The sequence below is a fragment of the Convolutriloba macropyga genome, chromosome 9 (assembly GCF_964194025.1).
Source record: "Convolutriloba macropyga chromosome 9, txConMacr16.3, whole genome shotgun sequence".
In the NCBI taxonomy this organism is placed as follows: Eukaryota; Metazoa; Xenacoelomorpha; order Acoela; family Convolutidae; genus Convolutriloba; species Convolutriloba macropyga.
In genome coordinates, this window is record NC_134476.1 from 23613959 (window position 1) to 23637599 (window position 23641).

The window sequence follows — 23641 nt, forward strand, 5'->3', positions numbered from 1 at the left end:
CGAAGACTTATGAAAAGTAGATTGTGACAAACGAAAGGTTTCTCAAATAAAAATTAGTGTTTTGGAAAACTCAGAAGTTAACTTAATAAGAACTCTAAGCGCTCTACAGTAAAGGAGAGAGCAACTTAAAAAGAGGAACTTAAAAAGCTAAAGCTAAGGAGGAAAGGGATTTAAAAGAAATTTTGAAGAGTAAAATTAGGAGAAAAAGGTAAAAGAAAAAGCCAGGATTTTAAATCTTAGTGAAAAAGCAGCTTTTAGTGAAAAATCTCTTTTTATAAAAGACTCACTCCCAAAGGACGTTCCTGCACAAAGTGGAGTACTTGCTTTCGCTTTCCTATCACACTTTGCGGTAATAATCCGAGAGTGACATTATCAGAATGTTTATCATCATCACAACAATTAGGCTAGCGTTAGCGGAGTGCAGCCTAAAGAATGGAACTGAGCGATTTGCACTAACTTAAAAGTTAGTTTAATAAAGGGAAATTATACAATTAGTATTGATGTTTCCGAGACAGTTCCAAATATCAAATATGCATAATACGCAAGCAGGGGAACTATTATAATGGCCTTTACAAGTATATGGGGTGTGTTTGGAGCAATGGTTACTGCTGAAATTGTCATTTACAAAAAGTATCCGCGCTCGATGAGGCTTAACTTTTTCGATCACCGAACTTTGTATTGGTCACCAAATCGTCAATTTTAGTCCGATTTAGCTCATTTTTTGTGGGCATGCTCCACTTGAGCCATAATTTGGGATAAAATAAAAAAATCTGGCACCGCGAACCATTTTGGACAAGTTTTTACCGATTTCCAAAAAAGTATCCGCGCTCGATGAGGCTTAACTTTTTCGATCACCGAACTTTGTTTTGGTCACCAAATCGTCAATTTTAGTCCGATTTGGCTCATTTTTTGTGGGCATGCTCCACTTGAGCCATAGTTTGGGATAAAATAAAAAAATTTGGCACCGCGAACCATTTTGGACAAGTTTTTACCGATTTCCAAAAAAGTATCCGCGCTCGATGAGGCTTAACTTTTTCAATCACCGAACTTTGTATTGGTCACCAAATCGTCAATTTTAGTCCGATTTGGCTCATTTTTTGTGGGCATGCTCCACTTGAGCCATAGTTTGGGATAAAATAAAAAAAACTGGCACCGCGAACCATTTTGGACAAGTTTTTACCGATTTCCAAAAAAGTATCGGCGCTCGATGAGGCTTAACTTTTTCGATCACCGAGGCTTTTTGAGGCTCTAAAATGTGTAAATATCGAATAAAAGTATTCTATGAGGTTTGAATACTCAAAAGAAAAAGCCTACAACACCTGGTGTTCCCAAGCGGTCACCCATCCAAGTACTAACCAGGCCCAATGTTGCTTAACTTCGGTGATCGGACGAGAACCGGTGCATTCAACATGGTATGGTCGTAGGCATTTGCGTAAGCGGGAGCGAATTTATATACAACAGTATTGTATTGTAGTCTCATATTCATATACAGGATCACTTTAACTCGCCGCCTTGTGGTTTGCAAAATAGTCACTTAATACATGCAATTTTAGCCACGGTTGTGTTATAATTTATGCAATTCGTAGCCATACAGTGTATTATGACAAACGCGCAAACTTTTTGCTTCCAAACATCCACAATACAGTGGAACGGCCGCAAAACAAAGCACAGATGAATTGGGTACGAGGAACCTGTATAACCGGACATTGAACCGGAAGTATGACTTCAGTGGGTTTAGGCCGGTAATTGGGAAAATCAGTAGCGAGTTGCTTTTAGCCTAATTGTTGTGATAAACTTATTAAATAGGTAAGTATTAACTCTATTTGATAAGTTTTATTTGAATGCACTCTGCGTTAGCGGAGTGCAGCCTAAAGAATGGAACTGAGCGATTTGCACTAACTTAAAAGTTAGTTTAATAAAGGGAAATTATACAATTAGTATTGATGTTTCCGAGACAGTTCCAAATATCAAATATACATAATACGCAAGCAGGGGAACTATTATAATGGCCTTTACAAGTATATGGGGTGTGTTTGGAGCAATGGTTACTGCTGAAATTGTCATTTACAAAAAGTATCCGCGCTCGATGAGGCTTAACTTTTTCGATCACCGAACATTGTATTGGTCACCAAATCGTCAATTTTAGTCCGATTTAGCTCATTTTTTGTGGGCATGCTCCACTTGAGCCATAATTTGGGATAAAATAAAAAAATCTGGCTCCGCGAACCATTTTGGACAAGTTTTTACCGATTTCCAAAAAAGTATCCGCGCTCGATGAGGCTTAACTTTTTCGATCACCGAACTTTGTTTTGGTCACCAAATCGTCAATTTTAGTCCGATTTGGCTCATTTTTGTGGGCATGCTCCGCTTGAGCCATAGTTTGGGATAAAATAAAAAAAACTGGCACCGCGAACCATTTTGGACAAGTTTTTACCGATTTCCAAAAAAGTATCGGCGCTCGATGAGGCTTAACTTTTTCGATCACCGAGGCTTTTTGAGGCTCTAAAATGTGTAAATATCGAATAAAAGTATTCTATGAGGTTTGAATACTCAAAAGAAAAAGCCTACAACACCTGGTGTTCCCAAGCGGTCACCCATCCAAGTACTAACCAGGCCCAATGTTGCTTAACTTCGGTGATCGGACGAGAACCGGTGCATTCAACATGGTATGGTCGTAGGCATTTGCGTAAGCGGGAGCGAATTTATATACAACAGTATTGTATTGTAGTCTCATATTCATATACAGGATCACTTTAACTCGCCGCCTTGTGGTTTGCAAAATAGTCACTTAATACATGCAATTTTAGCCACGGTTGTGTTATAATTTATGCAATTCGTAGCCATACAGTGTATTATGACAAACGCGCAAACTTTTTGCTTCCAAACATCCACAATACAGTGGAACGGCCGCAAAACAAAGCACAGATGAATTGGGTACGAGGAACCTGTATAACCGGACATTGAACCGGAAGTATGACTTCAGTGGGTTTAGGCCGGTAATTGGGAAAATCAGTAGCGAGTTGCTTTTAGCCTAATTGTTGTGATAAACTTATTAAATAGGTAAGTATTAACTCTATTTGATAAGTTTTATTTGAATGCACTCTGCGTTAGCGGAGTGCAGCCTAAAGAATGGAACTGAGCGATTTGCACTAACTTAAAAGTTAGTTTAATAAAGGGAAATTATACAATTAGTATTGATGTTTCCGAGACAGTTCCAAATATCAAATATACATAATACGCAAGCAGGGGAACTATTATAATGGCCTTTACAAGTATATGGGGTGTGTTTGGAGCAATGGTTACTGCTGAAATTGTCATTTACAAAAAGTATCCGCGCTCGATGAGGCTTAACTTTTTCGATCACCGAACATTGTATTGGTCACCAAATCGTCAATTTTAGTCCGATTTAGCTCATTTTTTGTGGGCATGCTCCACTTGAGCCATAATTTGGGATAAAATAAAAAAATCTGGCTCCGCGAACCATTTTGGACAAGTTTTTACCGATTTCCAAAAAAGTATCCGCGCTCGATGAGGCTTAACTTTTTCGATCACCGAACTTTGTTTTGGTCACCAAATCGTCAATTTTAGTCCGATTTGGCTCATTTTTGTGGGCATGCTCCGCTTGAGCCATAGTTTGGGATAAAATAAAAAAAAACTGGCACCGCGAACCATTTTGGACAAGTTTTTACCGATTTCCAAAAAAGTATCCGCGCTCGATGAGGCTTAACTTTTTCGATCACCGAACTTTGTTTTGGTCACCAAATCGTCAATTTTAGTCCGATTTGGCTCATTTTTGTGGGCATGCTCCGCTTGAGCCATAGTTTGGGATAAAATAAAAAAAAACTGGCACCGCGAACCATTTTGGACAAGTTTTTACCGATTTCCAAAAAAGTATCCGCGCTCGATGAGGCTTAACTTTTTCGATCACCGAACTTTGTTTTGGTCACCAAATCGTCAATTTTTGTCCGATTTGGCTCATTTTTTGTGGGCATGCTCCACTTGAGCCATAGTTTGGGATAAAATAAAAAAATCTGGCACCGCGAACCATTTTGGACAAGTTTTTACCGATTTCCAAAAAAGTATCCGCGCTCGATGAGGCTTAACTTTTTCGATCACCGAACATTGTTTTGGTCACCAAATCGTCAATTTTAGTCCGATTTAGCTCATTTTTTGTGGGCATGCTCCACTTGAGCCATAATTTGGGATAAAATAAAAAAACCTGGCTCCGCGAACCATTTTGGACAAGTTTTTACCGATTTCCAAAAAAGTATCCGCGCTCGATGAGGCTTAACTTTTTCGATCACCGAACTTTGTTTTGGTCACCAAATCGTCAATTTTAGTCCGATTTGGCTCATTTTTGTGGGCATGCTCCACTTGAGCCATAGTTTGGAATAAAATAAAAAAATCTGGCACCGCGAACCATTTTGGACAAGTTTTTACCGATTTCCAAAAAAGTATCCGCGCTCGATGAGGCTTAACTTTTTCGATCACCGAACTTTGTATTGGTCACCAAATTGTCAATTTTAGTCCGATTTGGCTCATTTTTTGTGGGCATGCTCCACTTGAGCCATAGTTTGGGATAAAATAAAAAAAAACTGGCACCGCGAACGATTTTGGACAAGTTTTTACCGATTTCCAAAAAAGTATCCGCGCTCGATGAGGCTTAACTTTTTCGATCACCGAACTTTGTTTTGGTCACCAAATCGTCAATTTTAGTCCGATTTGGCTCATTTTTTGTGGGCATGCTCCACTTGAGCCATAGTTTGGGATAAAATAAAAAAATCTGGCACCGCAAACCATTTTGGACAAGTTTTTACCAATTTCCAAAAAAGTATCCGCGCTCGATGAGGCTTGACTTTTTCGATCACCGAACTTTGTATTGGTCACCAAATCGTCAATTTTAGTCCAATTTGGCTCATTTTTTGTGGGCATGCTCCACTTGAGCCATAGTTTGGGATAAAATAAAAAAATCTGGCACCGCGAACCATTTTGGACAAGTTTTTACCGATTTCCAAAAAAGTATCCGCGCTCGATGAGGCTTAACTTTTTCGATCACCGAGGCTTTTTGAGGCTCTAAAATGTGTAAATATCAAATAAAAGTATTCTATGAGGTTTGAATACTCAAAAGAAAAAGCCTACAACACCTGGTGTTCCCAAGCGGTCACCCATCCAAGTACTAACCAGGACCAATGTTGCTTAACTTCGGTGATCGGACGAGAACCGGTGCATTCAACATGGTATGGTCGTAGGCATTTGCGTAAGCGGGAGCGAATTTATATACAACAGTATTGTATTGTAGTCTCATATTCATATACAGGATCACTTTAAATCGCCGCCTTGCGGTTTGCAAAATAGTCACTTAATACATGCAATTTTAGCCACGGTTGTGTTATAATTTATGCAATTCGTAGCCATACAGTGTATTATGACAAACGCGCAAACTTTTTGCTTCCAACCATCCACAATACAGTGGAACGGCCGCAAAACAAAGCACAGATGAATTGGGTACGAGGAACCTGTATAACCGGACATTGAACCGGAAGTATGACTTCAGTGGGTTTAGGCCGGTAATTGGGAAAATCAGTAGCGAGTTGCTTTTAGCCTAATTGTTGTGCAGACGACATTACTTGCTCAATACGCATATCATCGATTGAAGGGCTATTTGACACTGTCAAAGATTTTTGCGATTGCACTCAACTAGAAATCAACGTGAAAAAGAGTGAGATCCTGTCAACGAGAGACATAGCTTTCTATAAAACTTTACGTGTAACAAAAATCCTGGGCATTAAATTCTTTACTGATAAATCATCAACAAACTTACTTGATCTCATCAAAACACAAATTGCCATTTACATGCGCTTCATTTCTCGATCGAGAACTTTAAGAGCAAAGAGACAAATCATTGAAACTTTTATCCTTCCAAAGTTCCTGTATTATTCAAGACACACGGACACAACAGTAAATATTCTGACGAATGTTCAAAAACTCATCAACAATCTACTAAAAACTGGTGACAAAATGGAAATTAGAAGTGAAGTTCTTTACCAATCTGTTGCTGTGGGCGGTATCTCTCTTCCACATATTACATCAAAAATAATCTCAGCAAAACTGATAGACGAAATTAACTCATCAAACGAGAACGATGTTTCCTTTCCAAATGACTTAACAATTTTGTTAAAATCTTTAAAGCTCAAAGTCTCTCAAACTGACAACAGTATCCTTCTGTTTAAGAACAACATCGAAACTTCCCTGAGACTTAACAAAGCCTTAAGAACAAGTGAGATTTACTTGTATATCATTGCTCAAGTTTTTCCAACAAGTTTTATCGAGGACCGCTTAAACAAATCCGTCATAAAGTACAATTGTTCAACGAAAGAATTAACTCTCTTTAGCAAACATATCTGGAAATTTTACAAACTTTTGCCACAACAACAAAATCTTTTATATCGCCTTGCCTTCAATTGTCTTGTTGACAAACAGATTAGATGGATGAAAAATTTTTCAGAGTCACCAATTTGCAGCTATTGCGAAAAAGAGTTTGAAACATCGGAACATTTAATTCTCAAATGCGAACAATTATCTGGAGCGAGAAGTACCCTAAGGCTGAATAGTTGGCGCGACGTCTTTGTAAATATGAAAGTTGAAACTCTTAGATTTACGGCAAGTGTCCTAAATGGATCCTGGCGAGAAACCCCTGAACAAACAAAAAACTATTTGAATTTTGTACTTAATTTGTAAAGCTTCAACAATGAAATCTGATAAATTTTCCTTGTAAATACCAACTGTAACGATTCATCAATGAAACCTGCTGAATTATTTCAACATCATTGTAAATAACAACTACAAATAATAGCATCTGAATTTATTATTTAAAAGCCTAATTGTTGTGATAAACTTATTAAATAGGTAAGTATTAACTCTATTCGATAAGTTTTATTTGAATGCACTCTGCGTTAGCGGAGTGCAGCCTAAAGAATGGAACTGAGCGATTTGCACTAACTTAAAAGTTAGTTTAATAAAGGGAAATTATACAATTAGTATTGATGTTTCCGAGACAGTTCCAAATATCAAATATACATAATACGCAAGCAGGGGAACTATTATAATGGCCTTTACAAGTATATGGGGTGTGTTTGGAGCAATGGTTACTGCTGAAATTGTCATTTACAAAAAGTATCCGCGCTCGATGAGGCTTAACTTTTTCGATCACCGAACTTTGTATTGGTCACCAAATCGTCAATTTTAGTCCGATTTAGCTCATTTTTTGTGGGCATGCTCCACTTGAGCCATAATTTGGGATAAAATAAAAAAATCTGGCACCGCGAACCATTTTGGACAAGTTTTTACCGATTTCCAAAAAAGTATCCGCGCTCGATGAGGCTTAACTTTTTCGATCACCGAACTTTGTATTGGTCACCAAATCGTCAATTTTAGTCCGATTTGGCTCATTTTTTGTGGGCATGCTCCACTTGAGCCATAGTTTGCGATAAAATAAAAAAATCTGGCACCGTGAACCATTTTGGACAAGTTTTTACCGATTTCCAAAAAAGTATCCGCGCTCGATGAGGCTTAACTTTTTCGATCACCGAGGCTTTTTGAGGCTCTAAAATGTGTAAATATCGAATAAAAGTATTCTATGAGGTTTGAATACTCAAAAGAAAAAGCCTACAACACCTGGTGTTCCCAAGCGGTCACCCATCCAAGTACTAACCAGGCCCAATGTTGCTTAACTTCGGTGATCGGACGAGAACCGGTGCATTCAACATGGTATGGTCGTAGGCATTTGCGTAAGCGGGAGCAAATTTATATACAACAGTATTGTATTGTAGTCTCATATTCATATACAGGATCACTTTAACTCGCCGCCTTGCGGTTTGCAAAATAGTCACTTAATACATGCAATTTTAGCCACGGTTGTGTTATAATTTATGCAATTCGTAGCCATACAGTGTATTATGACAAACGCGCAAACTTTTTGCTTCCAACCATCCACAATACAGTGGAACGGCCGCAAAACAAAGCACAGATGAATTGGGTACGAGGAACCTGTATAACCGGACATTGAACCGGAAGTATGACTTCAGTGGGTTTAGGCCGGTAATTGGGAAAATCAGTAGCGAGTTGCTTTTAGCCTAATTGTTGTGCCTAATTGTTGTGATGATGATTAAAACGCTATTAATGTCACTTTCGGATCAGTACCTCAAAGTGTGATAGGAAAGCCACAAGCAAGTACTCCACTTTGTGTAGGAACGTCCTTTGGGAGTGAGTCTTTTTTAAAAAGAGATTTTTCACTAAAAGTTGCTTAAGTTTTAAAATCCTGCCTTTTCTCTTACCTTTTTCTCTTACCTTTTTGCTCTTAGCCTTCGCTCTTTAAAAGTTCTTTTAAATACACGCCTCATCAGCTCTAGCTTTTTAAGTTGTTTAAGTTAGAGATCTCCCTTTCAATCGTTTACGAGTTTTTAAGCTGTTTTCCCCAATGGGGGAGAACACTTTCCCTTCAATAATAGCCCCAACCGCGAGCGAAAATCGAAGCATGTATTCCACTGCGATCCAAAACGGCCTTTCAAAAGTAACAGCTTCTAATGACTTTCAAATCATGCAAATTATCCCTCCTTTTACTAAATCGATGCTTGCAAACACAGGATCTTTGAACGATGCTTACATTCAATGTGCTAAATCTATTCTGAAAGAGTTCCCACAAGAAGTACGATCTCAAATTACCATTAGCCGAACATTCGCGCAGATAAGAGAAAAAACTCTGCACACACTGACCGTTACTTCCCCTCCAACTGTTAGAACGCAATATCACTCGATAAGATCGCGAGGCATCAATTTGCTGGGCAAAACTGTATTCCCAATGGGCAAGCATATCCTGAACAAAGAAAGAAATTTCTACCCCAGAAGATACAACATTAAATTTGTAAATCTTCCTTACGTTTGTTCGGATACCGAAACTCTGAAATTGATCGAACTCCCAGAGGGAATAGAGCACAACCCGACAATCAATCGCATGAAAGTAAATATTGATGGGGACTTTATTTTCGACGGATATGCAACTTTAAGTGTTACTGTCCACAATGCTAACGAAGAAGAAAAGCTAAGAAAATGGTCTTATGAGAGCAAAATTGCCGATTTTAAAGACTGGAATGGCCTAGAAATCAAATTCCATGTTCCCGCGCTCCATAGCTGTAGTTTTTGCGAAGAAAAAAGCCGCCAATATATTGGACACCATAAAGACTGGTGCTTTCTATGGCAAAAGGAAATGCATAAAATTGAAAGGCAAAACCGTCAAAATGTAAGCACAGAACAGGAAAACACCCATCTGAAAACACAAGAAACAAATCCTGACAACGCCCAGGAACAAGAAACGCTCGATCAAGACACTTTTGGCAATCTAACTATAGACGAAGAAGAAATTCAAGAAACGTTTGTTGAGGAAATTTGTAGCGGATCAACGGAAAGCCCTGAAATGTGTACCAAAACAACAGAAAGCACAAAAACCACAGAACAAATTGAATCCTTGTCTAACCAAATTTCAACTGAAAAACAAAGCAACAACATTATGAAATCAAACTCTCCAAACAGACTAAATTCATCAAACGTTGAGCCTCTCAAAGGAGTTGTTTTGAAACAATACAGGACAGTCAACAAACAAACTCAAAACCATCAACGAAAGCAACAGAACACTGAAATACCAAGACACTTTCTGAACACTGAATGGCGTAAAAAGAAAAACGAGTTGAATAACAATAGCAAATGGTTGAGCATAAAATTTTCAGCTTGAATTCCTGTGGCATTAAGAGCCCGAAAAAATTCTTCTCAATAATTGAAAAGTGTTACCAACTAGCTCGAGGAACCTTTTTTTTTCTATGTGTTCAAGAAACGAAAATTCTCACTCTACCTCGCTCACATGAAGCAATTCTTGAACAATACAAATTGAGCTACCATTTAGTGCCGGCAATAAACTGTAGTGGTGGTTTAATAACAGTTTGGAGCGAAGAAATCAATACCAACGAACAAAGATTGCAATCAAGAGATCATTCAGCAATAACGTTTCCAAATTTAAACCTTGTTTTAATCAATACTTATTTAAATCCAAACAATTACACATCAAAGCTCATCCATTTAAGCTCAAGTCTCGCTAAAATTGAACCTGGACGATTCGTAGTTTTAACAGGAGATTTCAATGCATTTAGCCATGATCCAAGAAACACCTCAAATGCTCTGAGAAGTGAAGATGACAGAATAAAGCGATTCGCTAAACTAAAGCCGGTCATCGAGAAAGCGCTCCTTCTTGATATAGCAGTCGAACTAGACGTCCAAGACTTCACACATTATGATAAGAGAACATCATCTTTCTCGCGCATAGATTACTTTTTTACTAATGATCTCAATTACAGTATCATGAAAATACATAGAAATAACCTCTCAGATCACATGCTTTTGGAGCTAAGCAACAAAGTTGAAGAAAAAGAACGTGGTCAGAGCTTTTGGAAAATGAATGACACTGTTTTAGTAGAAAAATAAAAACTATATCAGAGAAGAACTGAAACAATTTGGTAATCTTTGGCCGATTGAGGACACATATGAAGAGTTGATGTGCCATATACGAGATGTGTGCCAAGCTTTAGCGATAAACAAATCTCGAGTGATAAGCTCAAAGATGAAAGACAGCTTACGTGAAGAAAAGGAACTAAGAGAAAATATTCAGCAAGGTAAATCAGACCAAACTATTTTAAATCGATACAATGCAACACTATCCCAAATCAACGAGCACGAGAACAACAAACAACAACTGAGCTTTAAACACTTTAAAAAATTGATGCAATCCTGTGAAATTGGTAATGCCAGAGATCTCAAATCATGGTCGAAAACTAAAAATAACACAAATAGTATTACATCACTGAAAGTTGGTGACAGTGTAACAAGTAATCAAGAAGAGATCATTAAAATTTTTGAAAATCATTTCTCAAAACTGTATAAAAGTAAAAAGAAATCGTCCTTTGAAAGCTTGCTTGATCAACTGCAGGAGCAAGAAACTGATATGACAACAGAAAACGAAATCACCTTAGACGAAGTGAAGAAAGCAATCGACAAACTAAACGCAGATAGTTCACCAGGATCAGACGGTATTACTTCGAACTTTTATAAAGTATTTAAACGAGAAATGGCTCCCATATTGAAAAAAGTTTTCAACAATGTAGTGAACACCAATAGACTTCCAGACAACCAACAAATTGCAATATTGAAACCCCTTCCAAAAACCGAAAACCCCAAAACAGTAGACGAGTTCAGACCCATAAGCCTACTGAACACTGACTTAAAAATTCTGTCGCATATTCTAGCTAACAGGCTAATCAAAAACCTCGAAGACGTAATTGGTCAACACCAACATGCCTACCTAAACAAACGACAAATTAATATCGCACTGATTAAGGTACGCAAAGCTCACAAACAATTGAATAACAGTAAATGTATCGTAAATCTAGACTTCTCGAAAGCTTTTGACAAAGTAGATAGGGATTATATATTCGCTCTTCTCGATAGAATTGGTGTAGATAATTTTACGAAATCTGCAATAAAAGCAATATATAAGCAAACCAAAGCAATTATTGAAATCAATGGATACCTCTCCCAGACAATTGTTCTCGAACGTGGAGTTAGACAAGGTTGTCCTCTATCAGCTATGCTTTTTATTCTTGCTATTGAGCCGTTACTTTGTTCTGTTGACAACTCAACTCACATCAAAGGTTTCGTAAACGCAAAAACTCTTGCTTATGCTGATGACATTACATGTCTAGTTCATAAATCATCGATTGAAGCGCTCTTTGATACTGTAAAAGAATTTTGTGATCAAACTCAGCTAGAAATTAATGTGAAAAAGAGCGAAATCCTATCTACTACCAACATTCCCTTTTATAAAACTGTGCAATCAACAAAAATCCTTGGTATAGTTTTCCACGCTGACAAATCTCAACCGAATCTTCTTGGTCTCCTGAAAACACAAATAGCCATCTACAGTCGTTTTATTTCACGAGCGAAAACACTGAAAGCCAAGAAAAATATTATTGAAACATTCATTCTTCCAAAATTCCTTTACTATGCTCGACACACAGACACGACCATGAAAAGCTTGGGAATAATGCAGAACCTCGTTAACAACCTTTTGAAAACTGGTCAGAAAATGGAAATTAGAAGCGAAGTCCTATACCAGTCATCAACTAGAGGCGGGATATCCCTTCCACACATTATCTCAAAAATTGTTTCTGCAAAACTTTTCGACGAATTAAATTCATCTGACGAGAACTCGATCACCTTTTCGAAAGAACTATCCATTTTAATAACCTCTTTAAAGCTCAAAGTTGTCCAGAACGAGAATGTTCTACTTCTAATCAAAAACAACAGAGAATCTTCGCTCAGGTTGCATAATCACATGAAAACAAAAGAAATCTACTGGTACATAATCAATGAAATTTTCCCCTTCAGTTTTACTGAAAATCGTTTACGCAATGCTGTCATTAAATACCATTGTTCAACGGAAGAATTAACCCGCTTTTGTGCAGATATTTGGAAAGTAAACAAGCTCCTACCCCAACAGCAAAATTTGCTGTATCGACTAGCATTCAACTGTCTCGTTGACAAACAAGTCAGATGGCTGAAAAATTTCTCTGACTCGCCACTTTGCAGTTTCTGTGAAAAAAAATTCGAAACATCTGAACACTTAGTTTTTGAATGCGACAAATTAACTGCAGCAAGAAATATATTACAATTGACGAACTGGCGTCAGATATTTGTCCATATGAGAGTCGAAACTCTACGATTTACTGCAAGTGTTTTAAACGGATCATGGCAAGAAACTCCTGAGCAAACTAAAAACTATTTAAACTTTTTACTCAATCTCTAATGTTGTCTCTTTCAAGCGACTTGCAATTCGCTTATTAGCATTTGTAAATACCTACTTCGGAAGTTTTTAATTAATGGCCTAATTGCTGTGTAAAGCCTAATTGGTGTGTCTTAGTCTATTTTTGTAACTATTTGTAAAGCTTCAACGATGAAACCTAGTGAATTTCCTCTTAACTTCTTTGTAAATACCAAATGTAACGTTTCGTCAATACTTACCTTCTTTGTAACTTTGTAATAACCAACTGTAAAAATAGCATCTGAATTTATTATTTAAAAGCCTAATTGTTGTGATAAACTTATTAAATAGGTAAGTATTAAATCTATTTGATAAGTTTTATTTGAATGCACTCTGCGTTAGCGGAGTGCAGCCTAAAGAATGGAACTGAGCGATTTGCACTAAGTTAAAAGTTAGTTTAATAAAGGGAAATTATACAATTAGTATTGATGTTTCCGAGACAGTTCCAAATATCAAATATACATAATACGCAAGCAGGGGAACTATTATAATGGCCTTTACAAGTATATGGGGTGTGTTTGGAGCAATGGTTACTGCTGAAATTGTCATTTACAAAAAGTATCCGCGCTCGATGAGGCTTAACTTTTTCGATCACCGAACTTTGTATTGGTCACCAAGTCGTCAATTTTAGTCCGATTTAGCTCATTTTTTGTGGGCATGCTCCACTTGAGCCATAATTTGGGATAAAATAAAAAAATCTGGCACCGCGAACCATTTTGGACAAGTTTTTACCGATTTCCAAAAAAGTATCCGCGCTCGATGAGGCTTAACTTTTTCGATCACCGAACTTTGTATTGGTCACCAAATCGTCAATTTTAGTCCGATTTGGCTCATTTTTTGTGGGCATGCTCCACATGAGCCATAGTTTGGGATAAAATAAAAAAATTGGCACCGCGAACCATTTTGGACAAGTTTTTACCGATTTCCAAAAAAGTATCCGCGCTCAATGAGGCTTAACTTTTTCGATCACCGAGGCTTTTTGAGGCTCTAAAATGTGTAAATATCGAATAAAAGTATTCTATGAGGTTTGAATACTCAAAAGAAAAAGCCTACAACACCTGGTGTTCCCAAGCGGTCACCCATCCAAGTACTAACCAGGCCCAATGTTGCTTAACTTCGGTGATCGGACGAGAACCGGTGCATTCAACATGGTATGGTCGTAGGCATTTGCGTAAGCGGGAGCGAATTTATATACAACAGTATTGTATTGTAGTCTCATATTCATATACAGGATCACTTTAACTCGCCGCCTTGCGGTTTGCAAAATAGTCACTTAATACATGCAATTTTAGCCACGGTTGTGTTATAATTTATGCAATTCGTAGCCATACAGTGTATTATGACAAACGCGCAAACTTTTTGCTTCCAACCATCCACAATACAGTGGAACGGCCGCAAAACAAAGCACAGATGAATTGGGTACGAGGAACCTGTATAACCGGACATTGAACCGGAAGTATGACTTCAGTGGGTTTAGGCCGGTAATTGGGAAAATCAGTAGCGAGTTGCTTTTAGCCTAATTGTTGTGAAAAAAAAAAACTAAAAACTGATAATCAAATACTGCAATCACGAGATCACTCTGGAATTAATTTTACGGAACTCAATCTAACTGTATTCAATGTATATCTGAATACAAGCTCCTATTGTGAAAAGTTGAAGCAATTAAGCTCAAATCTCTCGAAACTCAACACGGAACGATCTATTGTTTTAGCAGGGGATTTTAATGCTTTCAGTCATGATTCGCGAAACACATCAACTGCTCTTCAAAGCGTAGACGATAGAGTTAAGCGATTTGTAAAGCTCCAAACGGTTACAGAGCATGCTCTACTATTTGATGCAGCGGTAGAACTGGACGTACTTGATTTCACACACTATGACAAAAGAACATCGTCTTTTTCACGAATAGACTATTTTTTTACAAACCAAACCCAGTACAGCGAAATGAAAGTACATCGGAGCAATTTCTCAGATCACATGCTGTTAGAACTAAGCAACAAAAGCGAAGAAAAAGAACGAGGCCAAAGCTTTTGGAAAATGAACGATGCTATTTTATTTCCAAACAAAGAGTACATCAAAACAGAAATAGAAGCCTTTGGAATGAACTGTTTGACACATGAAAGTTATGAAGAGCTGAAGTGCCACATACGTGATGTCTGCTAAGCCTTAGCTATTAATAAATCAAAAATCTTAAGCTCGCAAATGAAAAACATCCTGGCCGAAGAGAAAAGGCTGAGAGAACAAATACAAAATCATGACTCCAATGAAAAAATTTTAAAACGATATAATGATACAGTCTCGAAAATAAATGCGTATGACAACAACAAACAAAAAGATCAGTTCATCCACTTCAAGAAACTGACCCAATCATGCGAACTTGGAAACGCGAAAGACTTAAAAACTTGGGCAAAGCAAAAAAACAACACGAACAAAATTACTTCACTTAGGGTTGGTGCAAGTGTTACAACAAATCAGGAAGAAATCATCAAAGTCTTTGAAAACCATTTTTCACAGCTTTACAAAAGCAAGAAAAAAGGCTCTTTTGAGATTTTTCTTGACCATTTGAACGAGCGCAAAAACGAAGCAACAAATGATGTAAATGAAATCACCATAGATGAAGTATTGAAAGCAATTAACAAACTCAACGCAAAGAGCTCACCGGGTTCGGATGGAATAACCTCAAACTTTTACAAGATTTTTAAGAGAGAAATGGCCCCATTGCTACAAAGCGTTTTCAACAATATTGTTCGAACTGAAAAAGTCCCTGAAAGCCAAAATATTGCAATCTTAAAACTTCTGCCTAAAACTGATAATCCGAGAACTGTTGATGAATTTAGACCTATAAGCTTGCTGAACACTGACCTCAAAATTCTATCACACATTCTATCTGCCAGAATCATAATAGATCTTGAAGACATAATAGGCCAACATCAGCATGCATACTTGAGCAAAAGACAAATCCATATAGCATTAAATAAAGTTCGAAAAGCCCATAAGCAACTAAATAACAGCAAATGCCTTGTGAATCTGGATTTTTCAAAAGCTTTTGACAAAGTTGACAGAGATTACATCTTCGCCCTTCTCGATAAAATTGGCATTGACCAATACACAAAATCTGCCATCAGAACAGTTTACAATGAAACGAAAGCAATTATTGAAATCAATGGCTACCTTTCCAAAACAATTGTACTACAACGCGGAGTTAGGCAAGGTTGTCCCCTTTCAGCTTTACTTTTCATACTTGCTGTTGAGCCCTTGCTTTGCTGTATAGACAACTCACCACATATTAAAGGATTCACCAGCTCAAAAACAGTGGCTTATGCAGACGACATTACTTGCTCAAAACGCATATCATCGATTGAAGGACTATTTGACACTGTCAAAGATTTTTGCGATTGCACTCAACTAGAAATCAACGTCAAAAAGAGTGAGATCTTGTCAACGAGAGACATAGCTTTGTATAAAACTGTACGTGTAACAAAAATCCTGGGCATTAAATTCTTTACTGATAAATCATCAACAAACTTACTTGATCTCATCAAAACACAAATTGCCATTTACATGCGCTTCATTTCTCGATCGAAAACTTTAAGAGCCAAGAGACAAATCATTGAAACTTTTATCCTTCCAAAGTTCCTGTATTATTCAAGACACACGGACACAACAGTAAATATTCTGACGAATGTTCAAAAACTCATCAACAATCTACTAAAAACTGGTGACAAAATGGAAATTAGAAGTGAAGTTCTTTACCAATCTGTTGCTGCGGGCGGTATCTCTCTTCCACATATTACATCAAAAATAATCTCAGCAAAACTGATAGACGAAATTAACTCATCAAACGAGAACGATGTTTCCTTTCCAAATGACTTAACAATTTTGTTAAAATCTTTAAAGCTCAAAGTCTCTCAAACTGACAACAGTATCCTTCTGTTTAAGAACAACATCGAAACTTCCCTGAGACTTAACAAAGCCTTAAGAACAAGTGAGATTTACTGGTATATCATTGCTCAAGTTTTTCCAACAAGTTTTATCGAGGACCGCTTAAACAAATCCGTCATAAAGTACAATTGTTCAACGAAAGAATTAACTCTCTTTAGCAAAAATATCTGGAAATTTTACAAACTTTTGCCACAAAACAAAATCTTTTATATCGCCTTGCCTTCAATTGTCTTGTTGACAAACAGATTAGATGGATGAAAAATTTTTCAGAGTCACCAATTTGCAGCTATTGCGAAAAAGAGTTTGAAACATCGGAACATTTAATTCTCAAATGCGAACAATTATCTGGAGCGAGAAGTACCCTAAGGCTGAATAGTTGGCGCGACGTCTTTGTAAATATGAAAGTTGAATCTCTTAGATTTACGGCAAGTGTCCTAAATGGATCCTGGCAAGAAACCCCTGAACAAACAAAAAACTATTTGAATTTTGTACTTAATTTGTAAAGCTTCAACAATGAAATCTGATAAATTTTCCTTGTAAATACCAACTGTAACGATTCATCAATGAAACCTGCTGAATTATTTCAACATCATTGTAAATAACAACTGTAAATAATAGCATCTGAATTTATTATTTAAAAGCCTAATTGTTGTGATAAACTTATTAAATAGGTAAGTATTAACTCTATTTGATAAGTTTTATTTGAATGCACTCTGCGTTAGCGGAGTGCAGCCTAAAGAATGGAACTGAGCGATTTGCACTAACATAAAAGTTAGTTTAATAAAGGGAAATTATACAATTAGTATTGATGTTTCCGAGACAGTTCCAAATATCAAATATACATAATACGCAAGCAGGGGAACTATTATAATGGCCTTTACAAGTATATGGGTTGTGTTTGGAGCAATGGTTACTGCTGAAATTGTCATTTACAAAAAGTATCCGCGCTCGATGAGGCTTAACTTTTTCGATCACCGAACTTTGTATTGGTCACCAAATCGTCAATTTTAGTCCGATTTAGCTCATTTTTTGTGGGCATGCTCCCCTTGAGCCATAATTTGCGATAAAATAAAAAAATCTGGCACGGCGAACCATTTTGGACAAGTTTTTACCGATTTCCAAAAAAGTATCCGCGCTCGATGAGGCTTAACTTTTTCGATCACCGAACTTTGTTTTGGTCACCAAATCGTCAATTTTAGTCCGATTTCGCTCATTTTTTGTGGGCATGCTCCACTTGAGCCATAATTTGGGATAAAATAAAAAAATCTGGCACCGCGAACCATTTTGGACAAGTTTTTACCGATTTCCAAAAAAGTATCCGCGCTCGATGAGGCTTAACTTTTTCGATCACCGAACTTTGTTTTGGTCACCAAATCGTCAATTTTAGTCCGATTTGGCTCATTTTTTGTGGGCATGCTCCACTTGAGCCATAATTTGGGATAAAATAAAAAAATCTGGCACCGCGAACCATTTTGGACAAGTTTTTACCGATTTCCAAAAAAGTATCCGCGCTCGATGAGGCTTAATTTTTTCGATCACCGAACTTTGTATTGGTCACCAAATCGTCAATTTTAGTCCGATTTGGCTCATTTTTTGTGGGCATGCTCCACTTGAGCCATAGTTTGGGATAAAATAAAAAAAAACTGGCACCGCGAACCATTTTGGACAAGTTTTTGCCGATTTCCAAAAAAGTATCCGCGCTCGATGAGGCTTAACTTTTTCGATCACCGAGGATTTTTGAGGCTCTAAAATGTGTAAATATCGAATAAAAGTATTCTATGAGGTTTGAATACTCAAAAGAAAAAGCCTACAACACCTGGTGTTCCCAAGCGGTCACCCATCCAAGTACTAACCAGGCCCAATGTTGCTTAACTTCGGTGATCGGACGAGAACCGGTGCATTCAACATGGTATGGTCGTAGGCATTTGCGTAAGCGGGAGCGAATTTATATACAACAGTATTGTATTGTAGTCTCATATTCATATACAGGATCACTTTAACTCGCCGCCTTGCGGTTTGCAAAATAGTCACTTAATACATGCAATTTTAGCCACGGTTGTGTTATAATTTATGCAATTCGTAGCCATACAGTGTATTATGACAAACGCGCAAACTTTTTGCTTCCAACCATCCACAATACAGTGGAACGGCCGCAAAACAAAGCACAGATGAATTGGGTACGAGGAACCTGTATAACCGGACATTGAACCGGAAGTATGACTTCAGTGGGTATAGGCCGGTAATTGGGAAAATCAGTAGCGAGCTTCTTTTAGCCTAATTGTTGTGATAAACTTATTAAATAGGTAAGTATTAACTCTATTTGATAAGTTTTATTTGAATGCACTCTGCGTTAGCCTAAAGAATGTGCAGCCTAAAGAATGGAACTGAGCGATTTGCACTAACTTAAAAGTTAGTTTAATAAAGGGAAATTATACAATTAGTATTGATGTTTCCGAGACAGTTCCAAATATCAAATATACATAATACGCAAGCAGGGGAACTATTATAATGGCCTTTACAAGTATATGGGGTGTGTTTGGAGCAATGGTTACTGCTGAAATTGTCATTTACAAAAAGTATCCGCGCTCGATGAGGCTTAACTTTTTCGATCACCGAACTTTGTTTTGGTCACCAAATCGTCAATTTTAGTCCGATTTGGCTCATTTTTTGCGGGCATGCTCCACTTGAGCCATAGTTTTGGATAAAATAAAAAAATCTTGCACAGCGAACCATTTTGGACAAATTTTTACCGATTTCCAAAAAAGTATCCGCTCTCGATGAGGCTTAACTTTTTCGATCACCGAACTTTGTTTTGGTCACCAAATCGTCAATTTTAGTCCGATTTGGCTCATTTTTTGTGGGCATGCTCCACTTGAGCCATAGATTGGGATAAAATAAAAAAATCTGGCACCGCGAACCATTTTGGACGAGTTTTTACCGATTTCCAAAAAAGTATCCGCGCTCGATGAGGCTTAACTTTTTCGATCACCGAGGCTTTTTGAGGCTCTAAAATGTGTAAATATCGAATAAAAGTATTCTATGAGGTTTGAATACTCAAAAGAAAAAGCCTACAACACCTGGTGTTCCCAAACGGTCACCCATCCAAGTACTAACCAGGCCCAATGTTGCTTAACTTCGGTGATCGGACGAGAACCGGTGCATTCAACATGGTATGGTCGTAGGCATTTGCGTAAGCGGGAGCGAATTTATATACAACAGTATTGTATTGTAGTCTCATATTCATATACAGGATCACTTTAACTCGCCGCCTTGCGGTTTGCAAAATAGTCACTTAATACATGCAATTTTAGCCACGGTTGTGTTATAATTTATGCAATTCGTAGCCATACAGTGTATTATGACAAACGCGCAAACTTTTTGCTTCCAACCATCCACAATACAGTGGAACGGCCGCAAAACAAAGCACAGATGAATTGGGTACGAGGAACCTGTATAACCGGACATTGAACCGGAAGTATGACTTCAGTGGGTTTAGGCCGGTAATTGGGAAAATCAGTAGCGAGTTGCTTTTAGCCTAATTGTTGCTTTTAGCCTAATTGTTGTGATGATGATAAACATTCTGATAATGTCACTCTCGGATTATTACCGCAAAGTGTGATAGGAAAGCGAAAGCAAGTACTCCACTTTGTGCAGGAACGTCCTTTGGGAGTGAGTCTTTTATAAAAAGAGATTTTTCACTAAAAGCTGCTTTTTCACTAAGATTTAAAATCCTGGCTTTTTCTTTTACCTTTTTCTCCTAATTTTACTCTTCAAAATTTCTTTTAAATCCCTTTCCTCCTTAGCTTTAGCTTTTTAAGTTCCTCTTTTTAAGTTGCTCTCTCCTTTACTGTAGAGCGCTTAGAGTTCTTATTAAGTTAACTTCTGAGTTTTCCAAAACACTAATTTTTATTTGAGAAACCTTTCGTTTGTCACAATCTACTTTTCATAAGTCTTCGTCTTCAAACAATTAAGTTTTCCCCTATGGGGGAGAACACTATCCCCTCGTTGATTACGCCTACTCCCAGCGAAAACCAAAATATGTATTCTTCAATCACTCAAAAAGGCTTGTCGAAAGAAACCAACTCAAGCGAATTCCAGATCATGCAAATTATTCCTCCTTTTACGAAATCAATTATTTCAAACACAGATTCTTTGAACAACGCCTATCTTCAGTGTGCTAAATCAATTCTGCACGAATTCCCGCAAGAAGCACGAAATCAAATAACAATCAGCAAAACATTCGCATACATAAGAGACAAAAGACTTCATTCGCTGACTGTTGTTTCGCCACCAACTGTCAAAAAGCAATACCATTCGATTAGATCCAGAGGCCTAAATTTACTAGGCAAAACCGTTTTTCCTATGGGCAAACATTTCCTCAACACAGAAAAATCACTCTATCCTAGAAGATACAATATCAAATTCAGTAAATTCAGTGTTTGCACAGACACTGAAGCCCTGAAACTAATAGATCTTCCAGAGGGAATAGAACATAGCCCCGCAATTATTCGAATGAAAGACAACATAGGAGGCGATCTCATCTTCAATGGTTATGCAACACTGAGTGTGACAGTGAAAAACGCAACTGAAGAGGAAAGATTAAAAACTTGGTCATATGAAAATCGGATCGCAGAATTCAAAGAATGGAACAGCTTAGAGATCAAGTTCCATGCTCCCTCATTACATAACTGCAGTTACTGTGAAGAAAGCAAACTACAGTATCGGGGACACCATAAAGATTGGTGCTACTTATGGCAAAACCAGCTACAAAGAATCAAAAATGTGCAAAACATAAACAAGGAAACAAAGAATAATCGTGCTGAAAAGCAAAAACCAACAAATTTTCATAAAGTTCCCGAAACTGAAACAATCAGTGACACCTCCTCTTGCAACTTGACCATAGATGAAGAGGAAGTGGAAGAAACTTATACAGAAGAAATTTGTAGTGGCACAACAGAAAATGCTACAGTCATAGAACAAGAAACAGAGAACGCTGACAAAACCTCAACCATCATACAAAACGCTGAATGTAATGATTCCGCCTATCTTAATACAGAGAAGTTTCAATCTTCAGAGCTTGATAATAGTGCTGTTCTCAAACAGTATAGACCAGGCGCCAAAAGGCCACTTAGGGAAACACAAAAACAACAAAACGCGCAAATCGCAAAACACTTCTTGAACGATCAGTGGATTAAGAAGAAAAATCAGTTCGAACAAAACAAAAATGATTGAGCACAAAGTTTTCTGTTTGAATTCATGTGGCCTTAAGAGCCCGAAAAAATTCTTCGCAATAATCGAAAAATGCTACAAATTAGCTAGCGGAACTTTATTCATGTTGTGTATCCAAGAATCGAAAATTCCTGCTCTATCTCGTTCACACGAAACAGTTCTTGAGCAATACAAATTACGCTATCATCTAGTGCCTGCAATAAACTGCAGTGGAGGTTTAGTTACAGTTTGGAGTGAAGAACTAAAAACTGATAATCAAATACTGCAATCACGAGATCACTCTGGAATTAATTTTACGGAACTCAATCTAACTGTATTCAATGTATATCTGAACACAAGCTCCTACTGTGAAAAGTTGAAGCAATTAAGCTCAAATCTCTCGAAACTCAACACGGAACGATCTATTGTTTTAGCAGGGGATTTTAATGCTTTCAGTCATGATTCGCGAAACACATCAACTGCTCTTCGAAGCGTAGACGATAGAGTTAAGCAATTTGTAAAGCTCCAAACGGTTACAGAGCATGCTCTACTATTTGATGCAGCGGTAGAACTGGACGTACTTGATTTCACACACTATGACAAAAGAACATCGTCTTTTTCACGAATAGACTATTTTTTTACAAACCGAACCCAGTACAGCGAAATGAAAGTACATCGGAGCAATTTCTCAGATCACATGCTGTTAGAACTAAGCAACAAAAGCGAAGAAAAAGAACGAGGCCAAAGCTTTGGGAAAATGAACGATGCTATTTTATTTCCAAACAAAGAGTACATCAAAACAGAAATTGAAGCATTTGGAATGAACTGTTTGACACATGAAAGTTATGAAGAGCTGAAGTGCCACATACGTGATGTCTGCCAAGCCTTAGCTATTAATAAATCAAAAATCTTAAGTTCGCAAATGAAAAACATCCTGGCCGAAGAGAAAAGGCTGAGAGAACAAATACAAAATCATGACTCCAATGAAAAAATTTTAAAACGATATAATGATACAGTCTCGAAAATAAATGCGTATGACAACAACAAACAAAAAGATCAGTTCATCCACTTCAAGAAACTGACCCAATCATGCGAACTTGGAAACGTGAAAGACTTGAAAACTTGGGCAAAGCAAAAAAACAACACGAACAATATTACTTCACTTAGGGTTGGTGCAAGTGTTACAACAAATCAGGAAGAAATCATCAAAGTCTTTGAAAACCATTTTTCACAGCTTTACAAAAGCAAGAAAAAAGGCTGTTTTGAGATTTTTCTTGACCATTTGAACGAGCGCAAAAACGAAGCAACAAATGATGTAAATGAAATCACCATAGATGAAGTATTGAAAGCAATTAACAAACTCAATGCAAAGAGCTCACCGGGTTCGGATGGAATAACCTCAAACTTTCACAAGATTTTTAAGAGAGAAATGGCCCCATTGCTACAAAGCGTTTTCAACAATATTGTTCGAACTGAAAAAGTCCCTGAAAGCCAAAATATTGCAATCTTAAAACTTCTGCCTAAAACTGATAATCCGAGAACTGTTGATGAATTTAGACCTATAAGCTTGCTGAA

At 37.4% G+C, this 23641-nt stretch overlaps 7 non-coding genes across 7 annotated transcripts; all 7 read right to left on the reverse strand.

Moving 5' to 3' along the window:
- Nucleotides 1-1307: 1307 nt before the first annotated feature.
- On the reverse strand, nucleotides 1308-1426 carry LOC142347331 (5S ribosomal RNA). The gene has a single exon (XR_012760327.1). It is a non-coding gene; the product is annotated as a 5S ribosomal RNA (ribosomal RNA).
- A 1135-nt stretch (nucleotides 1427-2561) lies between these two features.
- Nucleotides 2562-2680, reverse strand: LOC142347332 (5S ribosomal RNA). The gene has a single exon (XR_012760328.1). It is a non-coding gene; the product is annotated as a 5S ribosomal RNA (ribosomal RNA).
- A 2452-nt stretch (nucleotides 2681-5132) lies between these two features.
- LOC142347052 (5S ribosomal RNA) lies at nucleotides 5133-5251 on the reverse strand. Its single transcript, XR_012760078.1, has one exon. It is a non-coding gene; the product is annotated as a 5S ribosomal RNA (ribosomal RNA).
- A 2411-nt stretch (nucleotides 5252-7662) lies between these two features.
- LOC142347333 (5S ribosomal RNA) lies at nucleotides 7663-7781 on the reverse strand. Its single transcript, XR_012760329.1, has one exon. It is a non-coding gene; the product is annotated as a 5S ribosomal RNA (ribosomal RNA).
- Nucleotides 7782-13965: 6184 nt separating this feature from the next.
- On the reverse strand, nucleotides 13966-14084 carry LOC142347334 (5S ribosomal RNA). Its single transcript, XR_012760330.1, has one exon. It is a non-coding gene; the product is annotated as a 5S ribosomal RNA (ribosomal RNA).
- Nucleotides 14085-18662: 4578 nt separating this feature from the next.
- Nucleotides 18663-18781, reverse strand: LOC142347336 (5S ribosomal RNA). The gene has a single exon (XR_012760333.1). It is a non-coding gene; the product is annotated as a 5S ribosomal RNA (ribosomal RNA).
- A 1142-nt stretch (nucleotides 18782-19923) lies between these two features.
- On the reverse strand, nucleotides 19924-20042 carry LOC142346910 (5S ribosomal RNA). Its single transcript, XR_012759945.1, has one exon. It is a non-coding gene; the product is annotated as a 5S ribosomal RNA (ribosomal RNA).
- Between the last annotated feature and the right edge of the window lie 3599 nt (nucleotides 20043-23641).